Raw genomic sequence first — 27,786 nt, forward strand, 5'->3', positions numbered from 1 at the left:
AAATGCAAGGAGAGAAGGTCAAGAAGACAAAAAAGTAGGAAAAGTATCCAGCTCTGTACCCAACATTCAAAATAACTATTAAACACATCAGTAATAAACAGAAGCACAAGAGGAGGAAATCAAACGTGATACAAAACCACTTGAAAACTGAAGGTAAAAAATGAGTGAAAAAAAGAAGAAATGGGAATGAGTAACTTTTTGGGAAGTACAACACATTTCCTAATCCTCTTGTTTTCAATGTTAAGGTACGTGTTTCTCTGAACATTTCTGGATCATAGTGCCTTTTCTTCAAGGACTTAATCCACAATTTCTACAGCTAACTGTTGCATGTATTCTAACAACTCTGATGTTAGAATGGCTCAGCATTAAGTATGCTCTTGACTCTAACTTTCCTGTTGTACATTTTAAATAGTTAATACGAATGACATCATTTTTAGCTCACAAAAGTAGCCAAGTCTTCCCTGTCCTCTTTGTTTCATTTCTTCCCTTGAAGTGCTGGCATAAATTCTCATCAGGTCAGTGGAAACTACCTTAGAAATGAAGCAGTAAAATAAGGTCAATTTGAAGTTTTCTATAACTGCCTTAAACATGCAGCAAAATGTCTGAAACCCTCTGGTTAGCTGGCTATATCTTATACATAGGATTTTTCTGTAAATTAAATGAAATGGTAGAAACAACAATTCTGGGGAAAATAAGTCAGATATTTGAAAAAAGAAGAAATACAGAAGCACTGCCTTCACTGAAAACAGGAGTGGGATGCAAGAAAAGAAGTATCAAAACCTGACAAAACCCATGGTCTTGGGTAGGTTTAGATTAAATGCACTATGAAAAGAAGACACCATGAAAGAAAATAAAACATAAAATAATGTTAAAAGCAAAATCACTATGATAATCAGATATGTCTCATTTCACAGTTTGCTTCAGCCCCTTCTTTTCTGTACAAGACACTTGGCAGTATCACTAATGAAAAAGGCTCATCTGGCGTTATCTGCAGATAAATTAACACTGATATTTTTTTTTGGAAAAGACAGTCATGCAACACCGAAAGAGATACTGAAACAAGAAAAATACAATAGTTAATATGAGTAAATCCAGATTAACAGTTTAAACATAGGGTTAATTAAAAGAGACATTTAATCACATTTGATGTTATGTGACAATTTAAAACAGATAAGCACAATGAACTCCAGAGATTCTGACAATCCAAGTAAAATTTAGTTGCTTGTTCATTCATTCTTATTTATTATGAAGCTTCAACTCAAGTGGAACAGTCTATTTTGCTTCCGAAAAAAAAAAAACAAATAATATTTTATAGTTCAAGCAAAACCCAACAACTTCTGAGAGCAATTTAAGCAACTTTTCTATTTAAACTTCCTTTCCAACAAGCCAAAAAATACTATTTTTCTCTTGCATTTATTTATCTCAGTTCCACTTGGATTTTGATTCTTTTAGATATAAAATGCTGGGATGAAATAACATGTATGTTGGAGTGTGAGTTTACTTAAGTGACCCATGCATTAATTAATTCTTAGTAGTAAAGAAGACTTCTTGAAACTGTTGACAACTATTCTGCATCTCAGTGTCCTGTCTACAATATTCCTTATCACTGGGAAATTAACATATTTTTAATAGTGGTACACTTTTATGTAATTTTAGCCTGTCTACAGAGCTATAACAAAAATTAAAAAAAAAATATTCCAAAGTCCATCATACTTTAATTATTTCTTCCTCGTTTCATAGCTAACTAAAACATGTCACATTACTTCCTTTTATAATATCTAATTTTATTTTATATCAATGTTTTACTTACACAAGTGGAGTCTTTTAATCCATCTAACTGGGAAATGCATTCACTTGTTTGAATAATCCAGGTCTGACATTTAAATCAGATATACTGCATGTATGTTTTTGCCTGTGCATATCTCCCTCACTCCTGAGGGACACCTGCACAGTGAAGAACAGACAGATCTTGTTGCTCCCTGATAAGGTCACAGAGGCTTAGCTATAATATAGCCTTGCTTAATCCTCATTGGTTTTGCCTACTGAGCACAAGGCTGTTTCCTTGACAACACAGCTGCAGTTGCCACAGCATCCGGAGCCACATGTGATGTCCAGGTTTAGGGTATGGCCCAGCTGAAAATCTATTATTCAATGCTATTTTCTATGAAACATTGTAGGCTAAAAATAAAATCAGTGAAAATCTTCCTTACTTCATATTTCTTCTGTTCATATTAAACCATTTGCTATTAATTACTTACAAAGCCATCCCCCATATGGGATGAACACTTCTGAAACTCAGGAGCCATGGCAATTCTAGTCTTGTTGAGCACACAGTCTAAGGGCATTTTTTATTCAAGGCATGTCATTTACATGCTATATGGAGGTAAGAATTAATCGTCAGTGTGAAATGTAATAAGGCAGACAGAATTTGGAAATGAATATTAAAAAAAAAAAAAGCAGTGATAATCTTGAAAGTGGATATATGACCAAGGATATTATGAACAGTGACAGGATTACACATAGTATGAAAAACTGACATACATTATCTCCAGTTAACCAGTTATGAAGCTGAGAATCATGCAAGAGCATGCAAAGCCTATTATATTTTTAAAGCCTCACCTCACATTTTAACTGAAATAGTCAACTATCCTTCCTGTTGATATAAGTAAGAGATTTGTCATTCAACAATATCACTATAATGACACGGTATTAAAATCGTTCATAGGGTTTCTCTGCTGAAATAGCTAATGCATTAGGAAAAGTGATCCAGTGAATTACCTTTCCGTTCTATTATCACTTAACTAGAGAGAGGTTATATGATTTAAAAATGCTCACAGTGTGTTTGTTGGTTACATGACACAGTAACCTTGCCTAACCTGTGTTTCTGCCCAATGAACACCAAATCTTCCTGGAGCTCTTACCCATGACTGGAATTCTTCCAGATTTAAATTGTCCTGGAAATTTCAGGGATAAGTTGAAACTGCCAGGTGTATATGCACATGACTGCTGAAAAACATCTTGCCTATCACATGGGCAGTGAATACTTGCCCATAGATGAAGATTTCAAAGGTATAAGTATGACTAAATCCTCTGGTTAGAGGTTGATGGTAGACGAATTCATGACAGAAGCAAAGTACAGAGTTTCAACATTACTGGAATTAACTGCTGGAGGGTCGTACAACTTTTCAATGATATTCTAAGTGATACGTTCTACTTTAAAGAACAATAGATGCATGGGAATTCTACAGATGTTAGAGTGGTAGTCATAAATTAGCTGTGAGAAATGCCACTCTCTGGGACTAACTGCCACTGAGCAGACGTCCAATTTTTTTAATTATATTATCTTCCAAACCAGCCTGTCTGCAAGCAAACTGCCAGCTGAGAATAACCCACAGCCTGTATAAACTCCCAAACTTTGAAAATGTTTAGCAATGTCCTTGACAAAACTCTTCTCACTTGTACTAATAAGGAAACAGCATGAACAACTTACTTCCAGTGAGGAGGGTGAAAATTCCCTAGCAAAGTGACATTTATTAATGCAAGCACAAGAAAAGTGGTGAGCCCTCATGTGCCAAAACCTTCCTGATCTTGGAGCAGTCTGACCATAATCCAGACCTGACTCTCAATAAAGCAGTGTGTTATAACGGTGAATAATAGTATCAACCAACCTCTAATAGTGAATTTAGGACTAATATAAAGTCTAGCCTCTTTCAAGCAAAATAACACTAACAGTGGACTCCATCTAGAAACCCCAGAACAAAACGAGTCTGATGGAATTCAAAACTGAGAAATAAAACAAAAATTTATAGCCAGAAATGCATTTGCAGAAGTAGAAGCCAGAAATCCTCCATTATTTCATTAGCCAGATGTCCAAATCAGTGCTTTAAGTCATAACCGATAAGTTTAATCACCTCTTGAAAAACAGCTAAGAATTCTGAATTAGCCTGGAATATGAAGATTTCAAAATATTTCTTTTTTTCTTCTTCTGGGAACAAGCATTACTGCTACTATAAATCACTACCGCTACTCAGCCTATGTTATTTGTCCTAAAAGCATTTCAGAGTAAACATGTACTAAGCGTCAAGAAAAAAGTAGATGAGATTGTGTGACTGCTGATCTATAAAGCTATTTGTACTACCTGAAAATATATGGCTGAGGATAATAAATGAAATATATCCAATTAAGAACAGGATGGAAAGGTGGAAATAATAGTCAATGTGTAATGATTAACAGCCATAAACACTAACTCATAAGCTCAAGATATTGCAAGCTGGAATTTCTGATGTTCTATCAGTTTTGGTTGACTTAAATTTCAGAGCTTCTCTGGGTACATGATTTCTTCTCAATGGTTAGATTTAGAAACTGAGATTAAAGTTCTAGTTTCACATACATCAAGTGTAAGAGAGGGAGGGAGAAGTTAGGAGGCTTAAAGTGAAAAGTTTCAATACCAGTTTAGAGATGGATATAAAAATGAAATAGTGACAAACTACACAGAACACCAATATTTTAGATAAATACACACAGAACATTTTTCTAACTACAGAAGAAGGATTTTACAATAATTAAACAGTAAAGCAAGAGAAAACATATCAGCTCTATAGCTGAGTAAGTAAGTTACTATTTTAGAATCACTCTTCAAAAAGTATAGGAAAAAATGATAACATAAATCTAGACAGATTATCCCTACTCTAAATAAAAGTTATGCAGTGCCCCCAATGCACAGAATAGATACTTTATAAAATGACTTTATTGGTTTAAATTAGTTCACACAATGCTGACATGTTAACTCTGTATTGGCTTACTTTATATCTGATCGTGTATCAACTATCCTTCCACAACTAATATAAAAATAAACAAGCTTTTACAAATCTTTTGTTGTGGGCACTGCCAAATTTCACAGAAAGGCACTATGTGGCCACATGCTGTAACCTGCCCTGCACTGGGCAAATTCAGTACTAGCAAGTGGAACAAGAGTGGGCTGAAGATGATATCCACGCTACAGTTCTGTGCGACAAATGCAGTTGGCAGTGATCCTCTACCAGGATCAAGAAAAGAAACAGTATACGGAGATAGGTCTGGAGAAATAGGAAGAGTTTTTCTTTGTCCCCTGTTGCACTGGAACTTTATACTAGATATTCACTGAGAGGTGTCTAAGTGATTTTAGTTTAGATGGAACAAGATTGAAGGAAGTAAAGAAGCAGATAATAGCTTGACCTCATAGTTAATGGATTTGAAACGTCCAAGCCTGAATAAGGCATTGCAATGTACTTTGTGGTAAAAACACTTAGAAGAGAAGGACTTAATCAATTGAGAACACAGCAGTTTGTTTCTTAGCAACGCAGGTCACCAAGAATACATCACTCCACTCATAGAATTGTTTTCCTATTGAATACAGTTAAATTTAAGTTTTCAATTTTTCCTTTCAAATGCCTCAAGTGCGTGAGCTTACATGACAGAAAAAATCAGTTTAGCACAACCACGAACATAGCCTCCCATGACAATGACCTTCCACCTCCAAGAACAACAGAGCTGAACATTTTAAGAAAGTTGGTTTTGTCTTTTTTTGGAGGTGGGTAGGGGTGTTTCGTTAAACACCTAACACACAATAAACAGTGTTTTCCAGCTGGACGGTCCATATTTATCAATTTAGTCCTGGGAAATCAGAAGAACTATAAATGTCATTGATTTCAGAAAAAAAGTATAAAATGTATAATCAGATTTATTTTCTACATACTATTTGCTACATAAATAACAAAGAAAATTTGGATCTTTGAAAGAATGCAGTAAGAGAGAAAATATCTATCTGATACTAAGACAGTTCAGTGATTGGCAGGATATAACAGACCTAGTAAAATAACTGAAGTTAATTAACAGCATCTGGTGGGTGAATACTTTTTATGCTTCAGTCTCCTAATAAGTTAGAAGTCTTTGATTTAAAGAAAACTTTCTTTAAACTTGTGAAAACTTGTTTTGGATATAATATTGCCTAAGCAAAATTATTAGCAATCAAATATTTGCTCATTCCAATTCTGAGAAAGCTGTTATTTACAAAGGTGATTGAACCACATAAAATTCATATATTGCAGATGTAAGAGACTGAAGAGAGATTAAATAGCTTCTGGAAAGTGACAGGTCATCTAAAGTACCTTTATAAAGAGTGTTCAGGCTGTAAAGATTGTGTTATCATTTCTCTGTGAAAACACTGATATAAAATATTCTACACATTGCTAGAATAATACATAATCAAAAATAATTAATTACTGATTTCAAACCTTAATGATGAACAAGCAGAAGAGAAAGTTCATGAGATCTAGGAGTGACTTTTACACAAAACACAACTACATTCATACAGGCAGCTCACGTGATTATACAAAAACTTATCTCTTGAGCTTATAGAGAGCTCAAGAGTTAATTATGAGAAATTCTGAAACAGGTGACAATTGCAAACACAAATTTATTTGCATCATATATTTTGTATTTGCATCAGATAAAATATCTATAGTTATGAAACAAACTTAATTTTCATTTTAATGACATCAGAAGAAAAACACAGTAAATAGTAAGTACAAATGCTCAAAAGAGAGTAACAACATTACAAATTTCATTTTAAAAATTATTTAAAAATAATGAATAATGACTAAACAACAAAAGTTTCAAGCTCAGTCCTTCTGGAGATCAGCACATTGGGCAGGACAAAAGCAATTGCAAAGCTAAGCAAATATAAGCCTTTCTGCAATGGAAGAAGAAAGAAGAAAGAAGAAAAGAGAAGAAAAGACACTAGTTAACAGAAAAGAATGCAGGTGTACTCAGTAGTTCATGTTTAACAAGATGTACAGAACAAAGAAGTTCATGTTTACACCCACTCTAGAAGAACCTAGATATATAATACTAAAAGCAAGTTACAAACAAAATAACGTACTGATCACAATAGTTATTTCACATTCGTGGTGTTGGGCATCTTATAAGCTAACTGAAGGAGTTGTGGGAGCCATGAACACCCCTTTTAAATATGAGCTACTCAGAAGTCCCAATTCATTCCCATTGTCTCATCTTTAAACTAGGTAATTATGTCCTGTTTACTGCAAAGTGAGTTCTACCATCCTAGCTCACCAAGAAACTCCTCAGAAAATTCCGTTATCTATTTCCTTGATTTTTTATTGAAGGTAATGTTCATTAGATTATAACACAGATCTGCGAAAAATAACTTCTTTGGTCAGTTGAAAGATGCTGATATTATACTTAAAAGGTAGATTCTCTACTAATACCATATTAATGTGATCAATGAACTGAAACTTGTCAGTCATTCCTGATTCACACAGAGGGAATTCTCTCTGTATTTCTTCTCTCCTAAAAAATCTCTATTTGATATTTCCCTATATTCCCTATATCTTTTTTTCTTGAAACTTTTTGGTTTCTTTCCTTTGAGATCACTTATTTTCTGGATCCACTAGTGAATAGCTCTCATAATTGGGACTTAAATAATTCATAACTCTGAAAAAAATTCAGTCATAACTCACCAGCTTCAAAATGAATTAAATTTAAAACACAATCAAGCACACAGGGAGAAAGTGAAACTGCAGCTAAGATTATAAAGTTGCAGCCAACAACAACATATACTTGTTAAGCAAGTATATATATTAATTGCTCAAAACATTCTAAAACTAATAAGTAACAGTGTAAGAAGGATAAGCAGCTGTAAGCAGTCTCACATATTTTAGGTCAGATGAAATTGTTTGTGAAAGTATCACAAATCTAATGAATAGTTTCAGCTGAAAAAGTAGAAATGTAAGGTTTCAATTTAGGTTGTTTTTTCAAAATAAGTTTTCTTTACTAAATTAATCTCAATTTTAAAATAAGATGAAAATTTTCATCATGGTTGGCAGGGCATCTTGTATAAACATTTCTGATCAACTTCATCAAAGTATAGAAATCAGAAAATTTTCATCATCTACAATGAAAAAGCAGATGAAATGGTTACATGACTTACATCATGTCACACAATCAGCAGCTCGGGCAGGAGGAGGTATTTATACTTGTTTCAAAAACCCAATGGATTCTTTCAGCTTGCAGTATCTGAAAGGAGAGCTAAGTACAGGTTAAAAAGAGAGCAGTAATACAGGTGCTAAAATCAGAAAAAAAACATTTTCTATTTCCTAAAAAAAATGTAGTTTCCAGCATTACTGAATGTATTTTTAAAGTGGCGTTGATAGATTTTTCTTACTGTTGCACTTAATGACAATTTGTCATGTGTTCAGGTAATTACCAAAAATCTAACAGCAAAATGAAACAACCTAAACTGCCAACAACTTCAAGCATCTGTCATATATGTTTTCAATCACTGCAACTCCAATTTCAAGTTCCATATCATAATTATCCTTCATTACAATAATAATGTTAAGACATGAAAGTAATTTCTGCTAATGTTAATTGTCCTACAGTAGTAATTTGTTTGACTACCTGCTTGTCTCTATATTCCTTGCTTAAAATTTTCCAGTATGGCAATATTTTTTGTATTGCATAATTATAAAGATGTTACATAATTGATCTCTTTTCATTAAATAATGAAATTTGAAGAAGTGGACGGTGCATCCTACAAGAAAATACAGACATCTGATATCTTATGCTCTCACCTTTCTCCCAGTCTTCTAAAACCAGTGCTAGCATAGTCTCAAACCCCTTCATCATTCAGTGTTGGAATGTGCCCTTTAAAATTTGTAATATTTCAGCAAACTTCTAGATGCAAATGTAGAAATAAAGTCTACATGAAATCTCGCGTAGTCTTTACAGTATGACAGAAGTAGTTACTGTCTCTAGTTTTGGTAAAATTGAATCACTTTAGAAAACATCACTAAAAGAATAAAGTAATTAAAGTGATTTTAAACAAAACATTCTTTAAACAATGAACACATTTCAACATAATGCAGCAAACCTATTTAAGCTTCCTATTAAGAAATTAGAAAAATTTCTTTTCAATAAACACCTTATTGTATCATTATTCTTTCTCAGATTTGATCGTATTAATAAACTACAAAGACATTTCATGTCAGGAAATTTCTCAAAAGAAGTTGTAGCAAGGTGGTTGTCAGTCTCTTTTCTCAAATGAGAAATGACAGGACATAGGGAACTGTCACCAAGTTGTGCCAGGGGAGGCTTAGATTGGATATCAGGAAGAATTTATTAATGGAAAGGGCGGTTAGGCACTGGAACTGGCTGCCCAGGGAAGTGGTGGAGTTGCCATCCCTGCAGGTATTTAAGAAACATGTGGATGTGGTGCTTATGGATAGAATAGTTATGTGGATGGCTGGACTTGATAATCAGAAGGGTCTTTTTCCAAACTAAGTGATTCTACAATCCTCTCTATAAGAAGTTAGAATCATAGTATTGTATAATGGCCAGGGTTGAAAAGGACCTCAAAGATCATCTAGTTTCAACCCCCCTCCTCTGGGCAGGGTTGCCAGCCCCTACAGCAGGCTGCCCAGAGATGCTTCCAGCCTGGCCTTGAATGCCTCCAGGGATGGAGCATCCACAACCTCTCTGGGCAACCTGTTCCAGTGCCTAACCTCCCTCTGAGTGAAAAACTTTCTCCTAGTTTCTAACCTAAATCTCCCTTGTCTTAGTTCAAAACCATTCCCACTTGTCCTACCACTACCAACACTTATAAACAGGTGTTCCCCCTCCTGTTGATATGCTCCCTTCAAGTACTGGAAGGCCGCAATGAGGTCTCCATAGAGCCTTCTCTTCTCCAAGCTAAAAAAGCCCAGTTCCCTCAACCTTTCTGCATGGGAGAGGTACTCCAGCCCTCTGATCATCTTAGTGGCCCTCCTCTGGACCCATTCCAAGAGCTCACATCCTTCTTGTGCTGGGGTCCCCAGGCCTGCACACAGTATTCTAGGTGGGGTCTCACAAGAGCTGGGTAGAGGGAGACAATAATTTCCCTCTCCCTGCTGGCCACCCGTTTTTTTTGATGCAGCGCAGGGCATAGTTGGCCTTCCAAGCAGAAGTTGGCCTTCCTGTGCTTATGGACACAGTTTAGCTGTAGACTTGGTAGTTATGTGGATGGCTGGACTTGATGATCATAAGGGTCTTTTTCCAACCTAAGTGATTCAACAATCCTCTCTGTAAGAACTTAGATGGGCCTAAAGGCAAGACACACAACATATACAACACAACAAATCACAATATTCTCAAGATGAGGAAAGATTAACTTTTTAAGGACATTTAACCTAATAGAAAAAATAAATGATATTACACCCCTAGGCTAATCACAACAGACATACGCAAACACATTATTTTCATGGTGTGAAAATATTCTATCTCCAAAACCAATACAAAGCTGGTTCTTACTCCCTTTCCTGCATTCTTTCACTTCAGTCTACATTTTCACAGGCTAGCAAACTCTAGCTTCTCCACCCTTCCTACTTATTTTAAGACTGCCACTCTCCTATACTAAGTGACTGTACCATCCTTTGACTTAGATGTTTCCTGTCTCCTGCACAGTCTTACTGCATTCTCATTCACTGCATTTTTGATTGTAAGATTATTTTATCTTCCTAGTTGCAAGGAGGTTTTTTTGCTTGTTTGTTTGTTTTTTAAATAATGCTATTTTTTTCTCAGAATGTAGCTTCACATTTAGGAGGCAGAATACCTCCTGCTTTGAACATTAAATTTGGTATGTGAAACACATAAATTCTGCTGTCTCAGTACAGGTCCTTTTCAGTTTTTTAATTATTATGCTGTTCAATAGTAAGAAGTGAAGAAATTCAGATTTTAGCAGACCTGAATTCTGGAAATGTGTTCAGCTATGATGAAAGTCAACAACAAAACTGTACTTCCAGAAGAATGCAAAGAGGTGGCATCCCTGTCATAGGGATCCTTTTTATGGAGTTATTGATGACTCTCCTGGAGGAGGAATGGATAACGTTATCAGCAAAGAGTGCATTAATGAAAAATCTCAAGGAAGGGGAAAAAAAAAAAAAAAAAAAAAAAAAAAAGAGTAAGCTGCTCCTAAGATACCTCCTTTATTAAGGGTACAAAATAGCATATTTACCATTCTTGGTTGCTGCAAAGAGTACTTAATAATTTATTCTATCAACTGAAGATTTGCCAGAACACGTTCTGGGGTTTCTATTCCCCCTAGGAAATAAATTTTTTACTCAATCAGTCTGCTTGAAGATTGTTCATGTTAGTTAAGCAATGTTATTTTGATGGATATCAGCCAAACTGCTATCCCAATCATGCACTTGGAAATCTAACGATGACCTATATGCTGTGTAATTCACCCACAAACTGGCACTATTTGGTTTATCTTTTGTGACCTAGTCCTGAATGCACATTGTTCCACCTGCAAAGACAAAATACACTTTTTCTTATTCCTGTCTCCAAGACAGTAAAAGCTTAAGTAATGCAGAATTCAATGGACAAAGCTATTTGAAGATTTTGTGATTACACGTGAAAAACTTTTAGTTACAGGCCAGTATCATCAGTCCTCTGAAGAATGATACAGGGATTTGAAGCATATTCACTCAACCATGCTTCATAGTAACTGTGCTTTTCATACATACGATACCAGCTTCCAAACAACTGTGTTCAGTAACTTGGTATATGAGGAAACTTTTTTTTGTTCACAGCCAAAGAACAACAAAAGTTTAAACAACTCTATCACCTCACAATTCTGTCCTCCTCAACTATTACACACACACACACACACACACACACAAAGAGAGAGATGTTCATGAAAAACATATCTCGTTCATGCTTCCTTTTTAGCTCCCTATATTGGGCCCATGCTTACAGTCAATTTCATAAGCGCTCAAAAGCTAATGTTGAATATTCTCAATAAATATTCTTGCAAAATGATGTTGCCCAGATTGCATCTATCAGCAATTGCTTAGAGAACTTTCAAGTGCACTCAACTTCATTTAACTCATTTGTTGCAACATTTTTAAGAATGCTGCTTGCAGATTATACATGTTGTTTTGATTGAGATGTTACAATTAAACTTCACCATCCTGAGCCAAGACAGGAAAGCCAAATGGATTGTTGCAAAAAGTAATGAAAAAAGTAATGAAAAAAGTAATGTCATTAATGTGCCTAGATGAAAAGCTTCACTAGATTAACAAGGAGCTCTAGAAAATTCAGGCCAGGTGCAATGTAAAATATAAAATAGAGCCAAGACAAGGTAAATTAAAAAATACTTCATGGAGATGCATCAAGCTTAATCCTTTCAAATGGCAGAGTAAAATAGATTATGGAAAAGGAGCAGCTGTTTGGTTCATAAGCAAATCTACAATTACATGCAATTAAGGATCTTAAACTAATATGGATCAGTTCTAACATTGGCTGTCACAGAACTTTAGCCCAATTAATATCTGAAGAACAATTGTATATTATTGTAGTGATCTATAGATCACTACTGATATGATTAGCATATCAATAATTTCTACTAAAATTGTTGGAGAAGGTTAGTTAAATAATGCAATTGCTCCATGTTCTCCTTTTGGTTCTGCTGTTACTCCAAGTAGACTTAAAAGAGGAAAAAAAGAAAGGCATAGCTTACAGAAGGAAAGGAAGGAGTTGAATTTAGACAGAAAGCTGTTTATACAAAGTAAACTATGTTACACGAAATGTGCATCATATATAACAAAATCAATGTTGGTTTTACGCACACTTATTCAGTCTTTCATTGTTTATAAAATTACTCTTGATACATTAAGTTCATAATTTACATAATTTACACACTGCTTTGCAAATCTTCAGAGGCAGCTGCTGGACAGATAATGTACCCATACTTCGACATGTCTCTTTAAAATCCAGATCAAATCCTTCAGGGACTGTGATCTTCATTATGATGTTTTTCTATTTTCAACTTTGTCTTTGACTCCCAGTTGCAAAGATACCTTCTTCAGCTCACTCTATCATCCCACACAGTAAACACATTGAAGTGCAGGAACAAAACACTCTTACCAGTCCATACTTTACTTACATACCCAGACTTGGCTATTGATGCTCACTCTGTATCAGTTATTAAAAATTCAGTGTTCATTCTGACCAGAATTTGCACCTCATTACCAGCTGCCAAGTGTTCCAGAAACAAAATGTCCTAAAGGGAATGTAGACCTACCCATATATTATCAGCATCACCATCTACTTTGTTCACATGGGTAAGGAGTGAGGGGAGTCAGTACAAATTATTTGCTTTTACTTACATTTCTGTATCTGTTTATTTTTACATTTGGGGACTCCAAGGGTTTGTATGTGTAACAAGGAATATAACTTCCAGTGACTGTGGGAAGGTTGATGTGGGAAATGCTTTACAAGAAGTGCAAGAAGTAGTAATTCTGCTGTTCAGAGCCATAGGAGGGTAACCTAATACTCTTACAGGTATATTACAGGTATATTGCTCCTTATGATTTTGGAAAAGGCTCATTTTCTGTGGCTGCATCTACAACAAGATTTACCTTGATTTGAAAGTCTTCAGAAAAAAAAAAAAAAAAAGAAAAATCAACAAACAACATCAGCCACGACAAAGTTTACATCAGCCCTTATACCAAGCTAGTGCTGCTCACACACACAGTTAAATTACACAGTACTGAGACATTTATCATTCCAGCTTACTAAATTAAAATACTGAAAAGACAGTGGAGACAACATTTATTTCCCAGTATGAATACAGTATTTTTAAAAAACGAGGTTGAAAAGTAAACAAGAGTACTTTTATGCCAGTTCATAATGAATTTTCCCTCTACACGATTTTTGCACTTTTCTCCTTTGACAATGAATAATGTTAAAGTGAAGATAAAGTGAATATTTTTTTCCAGTGCCAAAAAAAGTAATTGCAAGCTACACCATGTCAATCCTTTTTTCATTTTTTGAAATGCATCACATTCTTAAGCCCTAAGATAAAGCCATTAAATAAGCTGCTACTGATTAATTTTTTCTCACAAAATAGGGTACAGATTTATGAAGGGTTAGCCTCATATAGGAGTAACACATGAATTATATATGCTTACATAGATATACATATATATGCATGTATATGAAAACAGATGTACTCACTAAACTTTATTCTGAAATATAATAAAAATGTATGTAATCTATCAATGTTCCAAAAAAACAAACAAACAAACAAAAACCAACACTAAATGCAGGTACACATTTACTTTTATAATCATATCACCTGCTTCTAAATTTTCACAGAATCACAGAATTGCAGGGGTTGGAAGGGACCTCAAGAGATCAAATTTTGAAGTTATGCATGCAAAAAAAGCACATACTCTTGAAGAGACCCTATAGTACATGTACGGGACAGAAAAGGAAAAAAAATATGTCAAAAAACATACAAAGAATACAGAAAGCCATAACCAATCAGAATATCATTTAATTTAGCACTTTGGGCAAAATGGTCAATAGAAACATATACATTTAAGGTCTATATTATAACTATTTTAGGAGTAAAAGTTCAGGTAATATGTTAAGGGTTGTACAGTGAAACAAAAAAACTCACCTCCTTGATACTGACTGCTCTGGGATAAATCAAAGAGAGAAACATAATACAGAAAAAGGGACAGTGGAGGAGAGCAATATACTGATGATTTCTCTGATAGCTTTATTCCTTGTAAGAAAAACATCTTACAGTCTTACACAGAAATACAGAATATTGCTTTAAAAGATTGTAACACCAGATCCATTGTCAATGCTGTAGGGCAATTTACTGTCACGTATTCAGAAGATATGCCTGAATTAGGAAGAGCTTGGCATACACTGTCACCTACCAGTAAAGACAAAGAATTTTGATGACACTGTAACAAACATTAAAGTTGAAACAAAAAAAGATGGTTGAGCAACATTAAGATAGCATAGTCCATTAGCAAAAAATATGATCTACATGTGTCAATTCAAGCTGTGGTGATTTCCATGGGTTATCTGTCAATTAAATGATAGGCTGCAGTATATTTTGATAGGGACATTAAAGAAAGTGGACAGCTTAGCATTCAGCTGTGGATAGCACACTAAGAATTAGCCTCCGCTTATGATTTAACTGATTTAAATCCCAGTTAAATTTAAACCCATTGAAATGATGGGATTCTGCAAACAGAATATTTAAAGTTCTAAAGAGGGTACATTTAGACTGGACAAATGGAAGAAATTCTCTACTATGAGGGTAGTGAGGCACTGGCACACGTTGCCCAGAGAAGCTGTGCATGCCCCATCCCTGGAAGTGTTCAAGGCCAGGCTGGACGGGGCTTTGAGTGACCTGGTCTGGTGGGAGGTGTCCCTGCCCATGGCGGGGGGGTGGAATTAGGTGGTCTTTAAGGTTCCATCCAACCCAAAGCATTCTGTGATTCTATGAAAGTCAAACACTAAACTACTAAAAAAATCCCAAACTAGAAAATAGATTTTTTATCTTCTTCTGATACATTTTTTTTTCTTAGGCAACACAGGCTCTCCTAGCATAATCCTAACATAAGTGAAATTCTGAGTCATGGGTAGAAATTAAATAGTAATTATTGACAATAACTAGAAATTAAATTGTATCTTTTACTCCACTTAAACATATACACTGCCTATAGAAAACATCAAAATACCACACCTACCACAAATGAGAGCTAGTACATTGATAATGGCAAGTCAGACTGACTCCTAATGATTTAGCAGGCTGGCATTTCATTGTGAAGAATGGTATCCTCTGTTCTTGAATTTGATTTTATTTTTCCCTTTAAAAATAAGAATAAAATGGATCCACTATAAAATGGAATAAATAGGACACACATCCCCAAATTAAAAAATAAAAATAAAAAATCATACTATAAATATACTGAATTTGTAAATAAAAAATCATAAATTATGTACAAGAATAAAACTGTTCACATATATGAAGGAAATCCAAGTTGATAACTTGATTGAAATTAAATCTTCAAACTGAAAAATCTGTGTAACTACAGTACACACACCAAAAGATTAAAGGAAAAGAGTGTACTTTCCTAAATCCCTTAAGTAGTTAGTATTGAATCTCTGCAGTAAATTACTATATACCTGTTCTGAACAGGAGCTAGAACAGCACACATACAGATCTCCCTGTGGCTTGAAAAATACAGCCAAGTTAGGCTTCAAAGTGTGTGTATGTGTTTAAATGTGACTGGGACACATAAAAGGTACCTTGCCATTTTTCCATCAAAAATTACCATCATCAAAACCTTTCTTAGTTTTAGATGACCTAAAGCTAAGCACTGAACAAGGAAATAACCATCCTTCAGTTGCGCAAACAGTCCCCACTTTCTCTGCTTCTGTTTTCCATTTCAAAACACTTATTACTTATGAACGGACTCTGATTTAAAAGGTGTTTCATCTGTTTTATAGCTGTACTGATTTGCTTGTTACACAGCTTCACACTTAAGAATCTAGTCAAACTGGTGGTTTTTATTTTTAATTTTTTTTCCTTACCAACTGATCAGAACCTTTTCCTCTAATTTTTTTGGAGATAAAGGTTTATTAGTTGCTATTTTCCTAAACAAAGCAAGTAGTATTCTTATTCTATAAAGCATGCCATACACAGAAAAATGATTTAGTGAGAATTGTTTCAATAATGATTGTGTCATCTCTATCCAGAACTTGCTTTTTAATGATTTTATCTTACTGCTTTACATATTTACTAGCTTGAAGGTGTTAAATATTTCCAGCCTTTCAGTATGTCAGCAATACAGCATACGTTTCATACAGTTCAATGAAAAGAAGCATTTAATCATACAACAGCCAATTAAATTAGTGAGAACACTGATAAATCCAAGTATAGTTAACTCAGTGTTTCCTAGTAAAATTCTGTGTATATTAATAAATTCATATACACCAAAGAAGTTGTCCACTATTATTTACTGTGATATGTCTGCTTTTTTAAGCTTTAGATGATCTTTCTCAGTGATATTTTAGAATATCACCTATGGTATTTTAGGGCCTTCGTCTCAATGTCTTTGATCACAAAGTTACAAATCTTAGACTCTTTTTTATAACGCAAATATGTTATTTTCTTCTGGCTGCTCTGAATTAGTATATTGCAAAGGGACTACTGACATTGGACTTGCTAGACTTCATAACATGAGGGCAAAATCACTTGCTTAAATTCATTCACTCTTACTACTGTGGAGGTATCCTATATAATTAGATAGTGAGTTTTACTTGCATTGACAAGATCTATATAATTCTCTTTCTAATAGGAAAAATTTGTGAAAAAAGGATGTGGTTACAGACTGGTTAAAGAAAAGTGTTGAAGAATTTTAGGCCTTCTAGCATTTCTGAAATAAGAAATAAATAATATAATAAATGGAATCAACTGAGTAAAGCAGAAGAAAACGTTCTCTTCAGTGAGGAAATAATGACAGCATAGAAAGAAAAGAGGTAGCCCAGGGAAGACCAGACAGCAAGCTGGTCTTGCATTCAAGAAAATAAAAGTTGATAGAAGAACAGTATGCTTCCTGAGTCGTCACAAATTCACACAAAACTTACAGGCTTTAATAAAGCTTAAAGCTTGAGTCTCCTCTAGAGATATTCAAGGCCTGTCTGGATGCCTACCTGGGCAGCCTGCTCTGAGGAACCTGCTTTGGCAGGGGGGTTGGACCCGATGATCTTTCAAGGTACCTTCCAACCCCTACAGTTCTGTGATTCTGTGATTCTTACAGTAGTATCAGTTGAAGGAGGAGGAGGAAGTAAGGAACGTAGCAGAAAGCAGAGGTTGGAGAAATCTGGATAAAATTCAGCTCAGGTCTGAAATGGAACTTCTCATAGAATCACAACTGCATTTTTAAAAATAATTTTTATTTTTAGAAATTTTGCCAGTACACACAAAAGGGTTGAACTGCTACTACTTCCCCCTCCCCTCCCCCCCCCAAACACTACTCCAGAGAATGACAGTTACAGCATTAAAAATGTACACAGAACATATATGTAACACATACTACACCTGAATATATAGATTAGGATAAATAAGATTTTAAATAGGCACATTATGGCATGGTATTTCTTAAGAACTTCTTGGTGCTTACAAGGACAATACACAAAAAAGAAGAAATGAAATAATTTAGAATTTTATGCTTCAACACTGAATATAACCTTAGATTGTTTCACCTACATGAAACTAGTGAGGAGATAATTATTTGACATGACACCAGTAAGACAGGTTCAGCATATGAAGGTAACTGTAAATTTCCCATCAGGGAAAGTGGTAAGCAATGCCTTGTGATAATTCTTAAAAAAAGATCAAAGCTGGATCACTGTGAGAAGTCAGAATAAATTACCAAACAGAATGCGTAGAAGTTGTGGATAGTACTGCTAACCCAGGAGTCTAAATGTCTAAAATGTCTCCTGATCCTGGCTGTTATCTAGGCAGCAGGTAAGCAAACTCCTGACAGATTTACAGATGAAAAAGAATTCTGAGAATTTCTGTCAAGCACTATCACTGTCTCTAATTATTTACCAAACATATTTCTTGCTAAAATAACTCACAGAACTTTGCCACAAATTTTACTCCTTATGATTGAAGAAACATTTAAGTTAGAAACAAAATTATTTCAATTTTTTTCTTTTTTTTTTAAAGTAACGTTTATACTATCAAATATATCTTGCTAAAGCCAATTGTTATACCAAACTTATTTACATGTCTAATAAATCTTCAAATAGATTTTATATCTCCATTATTTAGTAATTTCATAATTTATGCTTCCATTATTTTTCCTGAATTTCCTACAGCCCACCATCTTGCAAAACACACATTTTATTTTCTGCTTGTTAAATTACCACACTATAGACATGTCTCATAACCTGTGGCTTGACCCACACCTGGACATTATAAGGGATCCTCCCAGAAACATTGAATACTTACACTCTCTTCACTTGCAAGGATAACTTCATCACAAACAAATCAAAAGATAAAAATGAATTGCCATATTCAGCTCAAAGATGAAGGGAAAAAACTAACATATGTGAAAGTTTCTGTTGTGTAATATGGACACAGTGAATAACAAATCACAAAAACCAAAATGTACATGTCATGATTATCAAAAAAATAGTGGCTCCTGTTCTATATGCTGACATAGGACAGAAATACCTACTTTTAATCTTTCAAAAGGTTATCAATAGTAGCTCTTAAATACAGATGTGATTGGGACAATAGAAACAAATCACCTAATTTCAAAAAATAGGCAAGCAATGTTACTGAACCTACTTCACAAAAAGAAAACAATGAGCTAGACATTGATAAAAAAAAACAACTCCCATATTCATTACCTACTGTTGCACCAGCCAGCTGATGAATGATAATTTCAAAAGGCAAATGTTGTATTTGTATAACTAATCAAATTTGAAAAAATGTATACTTATATCATGAAGGAAGAAAATATTAAGTGAATTACATTTAAAAGTCAGAAAATATATACAATGATTTTATTTTCATTCAGGAGCTATACAAAAGGAACAACATTGTTGCAGCAAAGATGACATTTTTTGTTTGTTTATTAATGATTTGAAATAATGAATTTAGTGCTTGCAAAAGTCCTTCCAAAACTATAGGAAGTTCTCATAAAATATTTACAAACATAGACAAACATACTTGCATACTCACACATAGGCTACAAATATTTTTTCTTATCTTACAGGTTTCTGCAAATCTTGGTGTCATAAAACCGAGGAGATTGGGTTTGACTGCTCAAAGCGTCCTTTATTTTTCCTCTAGAGGTGGTTTGGAATTGCTATGACCACCGATATCCATTTACATTTGTAGACTTGTTTCCATATTAAAATACCCAAAGCAAATCAAACTAATTCCATAGCTTTAGACACAGATGATAAGATGAACAGTTTTTGAAAGACTTCAATTAAAATTTCTATCAATTTAACTGCTACATCATCTGATTTTGTATGAGTGTCTGGATCTGTAAAAAAGTAATTACAATGCCACTACATAATTTATTTGCTTTTTGGTGATTTTTGCCATTCCTGGGCTTTTAGTATTTGTCTTCTTTCTCCTTGTGGATCAGCAACTTTTAAAGGCATAGAATGAATTGCTGAAGAGAGTTATCCTAGGCAGTTAATCATAGGAAGCAGTTGCAGAATCCCAGAAATAAATGAATATTAAGTTCCACATATTATATTATGCAGTAAATTATTAAATTTTATTGGCACAGTCTATATATATAAATGAGACAAAGTTGGAGCTGTGTAAGCCGTAACGTCTGTCAGACACACTTATTTCTTGTTTCAAAATTAAAACTATTTTTCCACTTTTCACCTGGCCCATAGAAGTAATATCGCACATTAATCTATAAATTAACATTTCAAAGCAAATAGTAAAATTTAGAGGAAGAGGAGGAGGAGGAGGAACTACACCCTCAGAAATACCAAAATCACATACCTAAAAGAAGGACTACTCCATTTCTACAAGTTCCTTTTGATGCATGCAGAATATATGGATTATGAACTTTAGTGAAAGAATTTTCTATTGCTTCTCTACATGCTTTTCTACCATGCAGGAGAAAAACTGTCACAGAAAATTTGATTATTTTCATTTTAAAATGGAAATGAAAGGATATATTAAATAGAATTACAAAGCAATAATTATATTCGATATTATACTAAATCTTCAAATCCTATACTGAATATAACTTCAAACTAATAAATTCTACCAGCAACTTACCACTGAGCTACTACTTAAACTTTTACTGTGTAAGCATACATTTAATATCAATGACTAACCACCTTTAAATGCAGAGTAGAAAGAGCTGTTTTGAATGGTGCTGCCTGAGCATCTAGGTTCAGTACTGTAGAACACAAGTAACAGTGTGATGAGAGGTAAAACAAGAGAATGGGCACAACAAGCTTTATTACCAGAAGTCACCAGTGAGAAGAAACAATAATGTGGAATATCACCTCTTTACTGACACTTAAGTCAGGTCTACCTGAGTATATGTTTAGATTATTGCTACTTCAAACTCAGTGAGTTTTAGAAGATATAGAAATACAATGGTGCCTTCTGTATATTGTTAATGATTCAGTGTCACAAATGTTGCTACTGTGATGCTAAAGAGGGACTTGTGACTGATCACATCTTTGGAGCGTTCATTCTACATAAACTAAACACACTGACAACTGGCTGATCCTAAAGGGATGAAGAAACCCAAGGACCGATAAATCAGACTTGAAAAATAAGCTAAATAAGTTGCTTGTATCTTAGAATTTATATCATAGATTCAGACTAAGACACAATACACAACATAAGCGCAGACATAATTTTGGGGGTACACATTGGAGATACACAATCAGTTTTTCTCAAGATAAAGGGGAAAGAGGTACTCTGTCTAGCCTTAGCCTTTTTAAAGCTGGCATATTCACCATCTGGTTTTGTGCATACCTAACACTCCATTTTAATTGTTTTTAATTTTAAATCTCATTGTTAAAATGTTTCTCTGGGATAGAGTAAGTCATCTATCATCTCTTTGGGAAAGGAACTAAATTCTTACTTCTGGTTTAGAACATTCTATGCTGTTATCCAATTTGAACTGATCCATCAGAAATAATAAGGGAGTTCTTGCTCCACAACCCAAGTCCCTAAGTCTTAATTTCTGCCATTTCTTTAAAATGCTAGTTTGTGCCACTATTCAAGGTAAAGAATAAGTAGAATATCTTGACAGAAAAACTCGAATAAATTTAAAGAACTAAGGTATGCACAGCTACATGGCTTTTCTGCATCTTTCACTCTCACCTCTGTTCAGTCATTCTATATTAAACTTCTTTCCAAATTTTCAATTATTTTAAGGCTGAATATTTATTCCCATTCAAATCTTCTAGTCAGATTGTAAGTAGTCAAAAGTAAAATGTTTACAAATAAGACAAAGAAATGGTTAAAAAAAGGCTGCATTGCAGTAGCCACTGAACACAGGCATACCACTATCCTTTCCATTTCCAGCAACTCTGATGTCTTAAAGAAAAACGAAAAACACAAATCTATTGGAATCAGCCCGAGTAGAAATTTATCTGCCTCAAGAACAAAGAAATAAATAATTTGTAAAAAGACAAAATAAATCATTATTGTAGAAAATAAAGTCCACACATCTTTTCCTTATAAAATTTAATTTTGTACATTAGCATTATGATGCTATAACTCATCATTCATTATTAAAAGGCGCAGCTGGGCTCTTTAGCCCATGATCTCTCCTTTGTCTAGCTACATCAACATCACTCCAATTTTATTTTATTTTTTGACTATTTACATCATCAGTTTTACTCTAATTTGCTAACAATTGTGGATTAAAGAACAATTGTGAAAACCTAATGTTCTACCAAGAACATTTCCAACGTACAGTATGCTTGACCAATGTTCTCATTCAACATAATGAGAAAGAATGAGCATCTAAGGCTTTTAAGTATTGGCATTAGGTACAAAGATGCTAGCCAAATTCCAGATTACTTAGTTATATTTGCTTACTTGCATTCCCTCTCCACTTCAGATCAGACACACTATTCTTCATTTCATACCTTAAAAATAGAATCAAACAGAATTGTTAGTGCACAGTAGATGTCCTATTTCTAAGCAAAAAAGTAGTTGTGTTTCAGTAGCAGCCAAAAGGATCCTAGTTGTATTACAACTATTCTCTAGTAATTCTAGACAAAAGCTACAGACAAATGGTGCCCAATTCATGAGCATTTATTAAATGATGAAGATTAAACACTAAGTGATTAGACCTTATGAGTACTTCAAATAAACTCAAAATTTCTAACTGGATGGAAAAGTCTGGCTTCATTAACTTGATTTGTATCTTACGGAGAATTTATACCAGAGAATAAATTCAGCTATGCACAGCAAAAATGAACTATCTGAATTTTACTTGCTACTTAGCTGCCTGCTGTGTAGGAAAAATGAACAACTACAAGAAAAACATTCACAGAATGTAAGTTGTAACCATATTATAAAATAGATGTTTGTGTGTGTGGATATGGATAATTATGGGGAATTACTAAAAACATCCTTTGTCAGTACATTCTGTATTTCCTATGGCAGAGAAATTATGGTTCTTAATTTGAAGATTCTACCTCAGCCATAGAATTAAAGCACCTTCTATCCTCTTGATCCCTTTTTTTTCCCATCCATAATGAAACCCACTTCTTGGTTAGCTATCTGTACCAGCTACTTTCTTTTATGAATCTTTATCCAGTTCCAATCTCCAATGCTCAATTCGTTTTAACCCTTGTTCACTGCCTTTCCCAACTACACCTAACATCCCACTAAGGGCTAACAGCCTGCATAATCTCTGCCTTCTTTTTGGAAAAAAAAAAAAAAAGCACAACTTAACATAGAGTTATAAAAGAAATGAAATTGGTAGTAAAAGGCAAATAAATTATTAAGAATTAAATGCTCAAAAATCAGTAACCAATTCAGTGGCATCACAGCAGCCTCAAAAATAAATAGGCCCTTAATTGCCCACTCCTTTATGTATTTGCTTAAAGTTGTATCTACACATTAATTTCTAATTTTCTCATATCCTACCAGGTCCTTAAGACATATACTCATTATTCAGACAGGTTTTAATAAGCTTTCTACTTTCTTTTGTTTTGCTTACATGAATTTTCAATCTGTCAGACAGTTTGGTTCTTTTCTTCTATCACTTATGCCTCAGATTTTACTGTTTTGATGCTTTATAACACAGTATTCCTTTCCTCTGGAAACAGTTGAGCAACACTTCCTACCTTGAGGTCAAAGAACCTCTTTGAGATCTTTCAATGGAATTCAGTACACTTCAAAACCAACAACAACAAAAATGCTTTACCAAGTCTGTAAGTCTTCTAACAAACAAAACAATATAAATATTTCACACATTATTCAATATTGTATACTACTATTTACTGTAGACAGTTCCCGACAAACATGCCACACTGGAGAGAATTCTCCCTTGAAGCTGAAAAATTTATCAGACCTCAGTTTAAAAATGGAAGTCCTATAACTGAAGTAACATGAAACATGTTGTCTTTGGATGCAACTGGTGAGTTCAGTTTTGCACAACAGGCTAAGTTATCTTTTTCTTTACTTGGTTACCAATTAAGAAAATAAATCAAACATCAGCCAGACATAATACTGTTCCTCATATGGGAAGCATTTCACCATGTTTCCTCTTCATAATGTCAGAACATGTCTGCAGTTCTCTTGCCTTAATCTTGCCCAGTCATTTATTGACATTCAAGTTGAACCTACACACTGACAATTTACTTTGCAGTACAGAAAACAATGCACTCAGTTACAATATTTTCTTGAACACAGTGTACCTGGAATCTTTCAGACTGCATCATACATTCTCGTCTCTATTTGAACAAAGGTTACACACTTGATTAAAATACAAAGAGGTAACTTAACAAGTAACTGCAATTCTTTAATACATATTGTATGCAGCCACATTAGCATTGCCAGTGTTTATTTTACATGTACTTAAAAGGGAGAGTTGTGTGTTTTTTTTTTTTACTTTACTTACACAGTACACTCACATTTTAGCTTTCTTCATGCAGAAAATAGAAAGAGCTAAATATGCAAGAGAAACCTCAGTTTCTCTCCAGAGACAGAAGTCCCCAACGCCAATACAGTGAAAGAGAGAGAATAAAGCTTGACACCAAATGTACATATAGGCCGTATCTATTACTTATTAGTTTTTGGTGACACAGCTATTAGAAGCAAGATAGCACTTGAAACATCAGGTCAGCCTGCAACTCAGATGCACAATGCTCTTGTTTAAAAATAACAGAATAACCACAGCGCTGAAAGTAAAATGTAGAGAACACAACTCCAAAATACACAAAACAATGTACTTCACATAATGAATTGTAACAACGTGTTCATATAAATCCTGGTTAAGGAATGGAACACCTTACCACAGATCACTGTCAATGCTAAACATTTACACAGATTCAAAACCAGTCTGCATGTATTCATGGAAGTAATTAACTGTACAAGCTTATGTGGGTTCAGAAAAGTTCTTCAGCCACAGTCAGTGGGTGAGAATGTTGTGGAGGGAGTAACTACAGGTTTCAGGATATGATTTCCCCTAATCTCTTCCCCAGAATTTGTTATTGATTAATGTCAGCAACTGGACTAGGCAGACATCTGGTCTGAATTAGTATAACTGTTGCCTTGTGGCAACAAGGAAAACCAGGGTAGGAGTCAGGACAGGGTTCCAGAATTATGACTTCAAAATGGCAGTATGGGGAACTGAGTTCACTGATTTAGTAGCAAACAGCTGTGGAAACACGCTGTAGCACAAACCTCAAGATCATGGAAATTTCTAAACCTTTCTTTAGCGCTTGATCCTCTTCTGTCCTCAGTACAGACGCTTATGAGGATCCAGAGGTGACAGGAGGAAAGCATCTGTGTAGGACAAATATAGTCGAAACTAGGATTCAAAGAGGATGTGGTCATTTGATCATGCTAGAGGGAATAAATGACATGCAAAGTAAAATAAATAATCAAACTAGAGAAGGAAAAGTGGGGGAAAAAAAAACACTACCAGACGTGCATGTTATTTAGCCTTTTTGCAACTTCCCAAGAGACATGGCAAGCAAGCAATAAAAAACATAAAGTTACAAAAAATAGGAAATTAGCATGTTTGTAAAAATTTTAGCGATGCAGCAACAAATTCCAGTGCAAAAAATGAAACTCCTGAAACCACACATTGTTTAATAACACAGTAAGTTAGGCTGATACTGTCATGTACAGCTTCAACCTAAATGCAATTTAAGAATTCCAAATGTCTCCGTTTGCATTTTTTTTAATCTTCATTGTATTCAGAAGATCATTCCTCCTAACTCCCCCTTCAGAATAGGATCTTCAACTTTTAAAAGTTCTTCAATTGTCATTTTGTGATAAAAGGCCAAGCTTTTGTTCATAATTTTAAAAACTGGGTCCTTGTCCTTTTATTCCATATACATACTACTATTACATCCATGTGATTAAAAACTAATACTGACAACATCTGTAGGCTTGAATAACTAAGAGTGCATGACATAATCTTCATATTTGCAGTTTCTTTTAGGAGGCCAGAAGGAATGACAAGCAGCATACAGTCCCTGACACTTCATTTCTGTCTATGTTCAGCAGGTTCCTGTTTGAGGTCTTCTGCTCCTTTGGCCATTACAGATATAACGTACAAGCAATTCTCTCTCAATGCAAGTCCATAAGAGGATGTACGAAGTTTAAAATAAATTTGTATGTATACATTTAAATAAACTTAAAATAAAATCACAGGTTTGTTGGTGAAAACAGCAGATGCATTCTACAGTCTAGTATTAGTGTCTTAAAGTTACATTATCCAATGTACAGTATGCCACAGGAAATCAATTTGTAATTTCCAAGTCAGTCCCATTGGCATTCTTAGCAGAGAATTAAGAAATTAGCAAAACAAAAAACACACCTTATTAAAAAAAAAAAAAAAAACACAAAAAAAACAAAAAGCAATTTCAGGAAAGGCAGAAGTAGGGAAAAAGTTACCTTACTTGTTGTCTGCAAGTATTTTCCTTTAAACACTCTGCAGACTCAGCTTTCACTGTGCAGAATGCAGACATCTTTCCAAGTTCTTTAAATCAGGAAGACAATGAAGTAAAAAAATTGATTACTACAGCATCCTATCACTACTCAGAATTCTGTTAGAAAGCTACATTAATTTGTTAAGAGCTAAGACAGGCTTAGATGAAACAACAAACCACTATGGAATTTAATTATATGAAGGATTTCACATTTCTCACAAATCTAGCTTATCTGAGTAGGATTTTATCATGTCCACCAGAGCAGATCAAACCAATGTTAATCCACTGCTTATGATAGATTTGAAAATAAGTATCAGCTTTTCAAAGTCAGAGGCTATATGGAAAGTAGTTCTAAACTTAATATAAATGACTATTTACAGCAACATTTAAATATATTTAAATATATTTAAATGTATATATGTATTATATATATGTATTATATACATTATATATATATATATAATTACTTGAGCTGAGGAAAGAATTCCACAAAAAAAATAAAACAAATTTCTTCTTTGTTCTTTGACGTATCAAAGACACACCCACATGGTAGATACTCTCACTAAGAACATTATATTAGAAAAAAAAAAAAAAATCAAGGTTTCTACTTCCTCTGAAGTGTGGGTATTTTTATAGTTTACCACATGCACAAAACTTTGTAACTTCAAAAGGATATGAAATTTGCCCTGAATGTATGTACTTCCCCTCTCTTGAAGTTTGTTACTTTATTCATTCATGCCACTAATTTTAGAATCTTAAGACATAAACTGTTCAGGTATATCTTTCTTCTAAGAAAACTCAGTAATTTATTTTGATTAAAAGCACACTTTCTGTAAAAGCATAGAGATTAAATGGAAGACTTCTAAAGGTACAGAATCTATAGTATTCAAAGTCATGTCAAGGCATTGTCACTTTTGAAAAATGTTTAATTTGTTGTCTGCCCATCATTAACCACTAGATCTTCCTGCTCTTCTCTAGATTAAGTCATCCTTTAGGATTCAGTGAAAGACACTTGAAGACTTCAATCTACTTTAGATATTCCTGGAAGGAAAGGATTTAAATTCCTACGGGGTACAATGCTTTTTCCAGATGCAGATCTCTTCTCTATTTCCACATTTTTGCAGCACGCTCTTTAAAACGAGGGCACCAAAACTCCTCAAAGTATTTATTTCAGCGTGATACTAAACCAAAGACGACCCAGTAAAAGGAGAAGTAAGGAAATAAGAGCCGATGATTTCAGAGCAA

The 27,786-nt window shown here is 34.2% G+C and overlaps 1 protein-coding gene across 3 annotated transcripts in view; it reads right to left on the bottom strand.

The window, feature by feature from the left end:
• PRLR (prolactin receptor) overlaps nt 1-27,786 on the bottom strand; it is a 169,035-nt gene that overhangs the window by 140,815 nt on the left and 434 nt on the right. Inside the window, exons 1-2 of one of the 3 annotated variants that reach the window (XM_068666366.1) lie at nt 26,507-26,575; nt 7,988-8,073 (exon numbers count right to left, since the gene is read on the bottom strand). The gene's annotated coding sequence lies outside the window, so the exon portion shown is untranslated. Of the gene's footprint in view, nt 1-7,987; nt 8,074-26,506; nt 26,592-27,786 lie in introns of those variants that run through there. The other 2 variants (XM_068666367.1, XM_068666368.1) reach the window with 2 other exon arrangements.

Source organism: Anas acuta, chromosome Z (genome assembly GCF_963932015.1).
Source record: "Anas acuta chromosome Z, bAnaAcu1.1, whole genome shotgun sequence".
In the NCBI taxonomy this organism is placed as follows: Eukaryota; Metazoa; Chordata; class Aves; order Anseriformes; family Anatidae; genus Anas; species Anas acuta.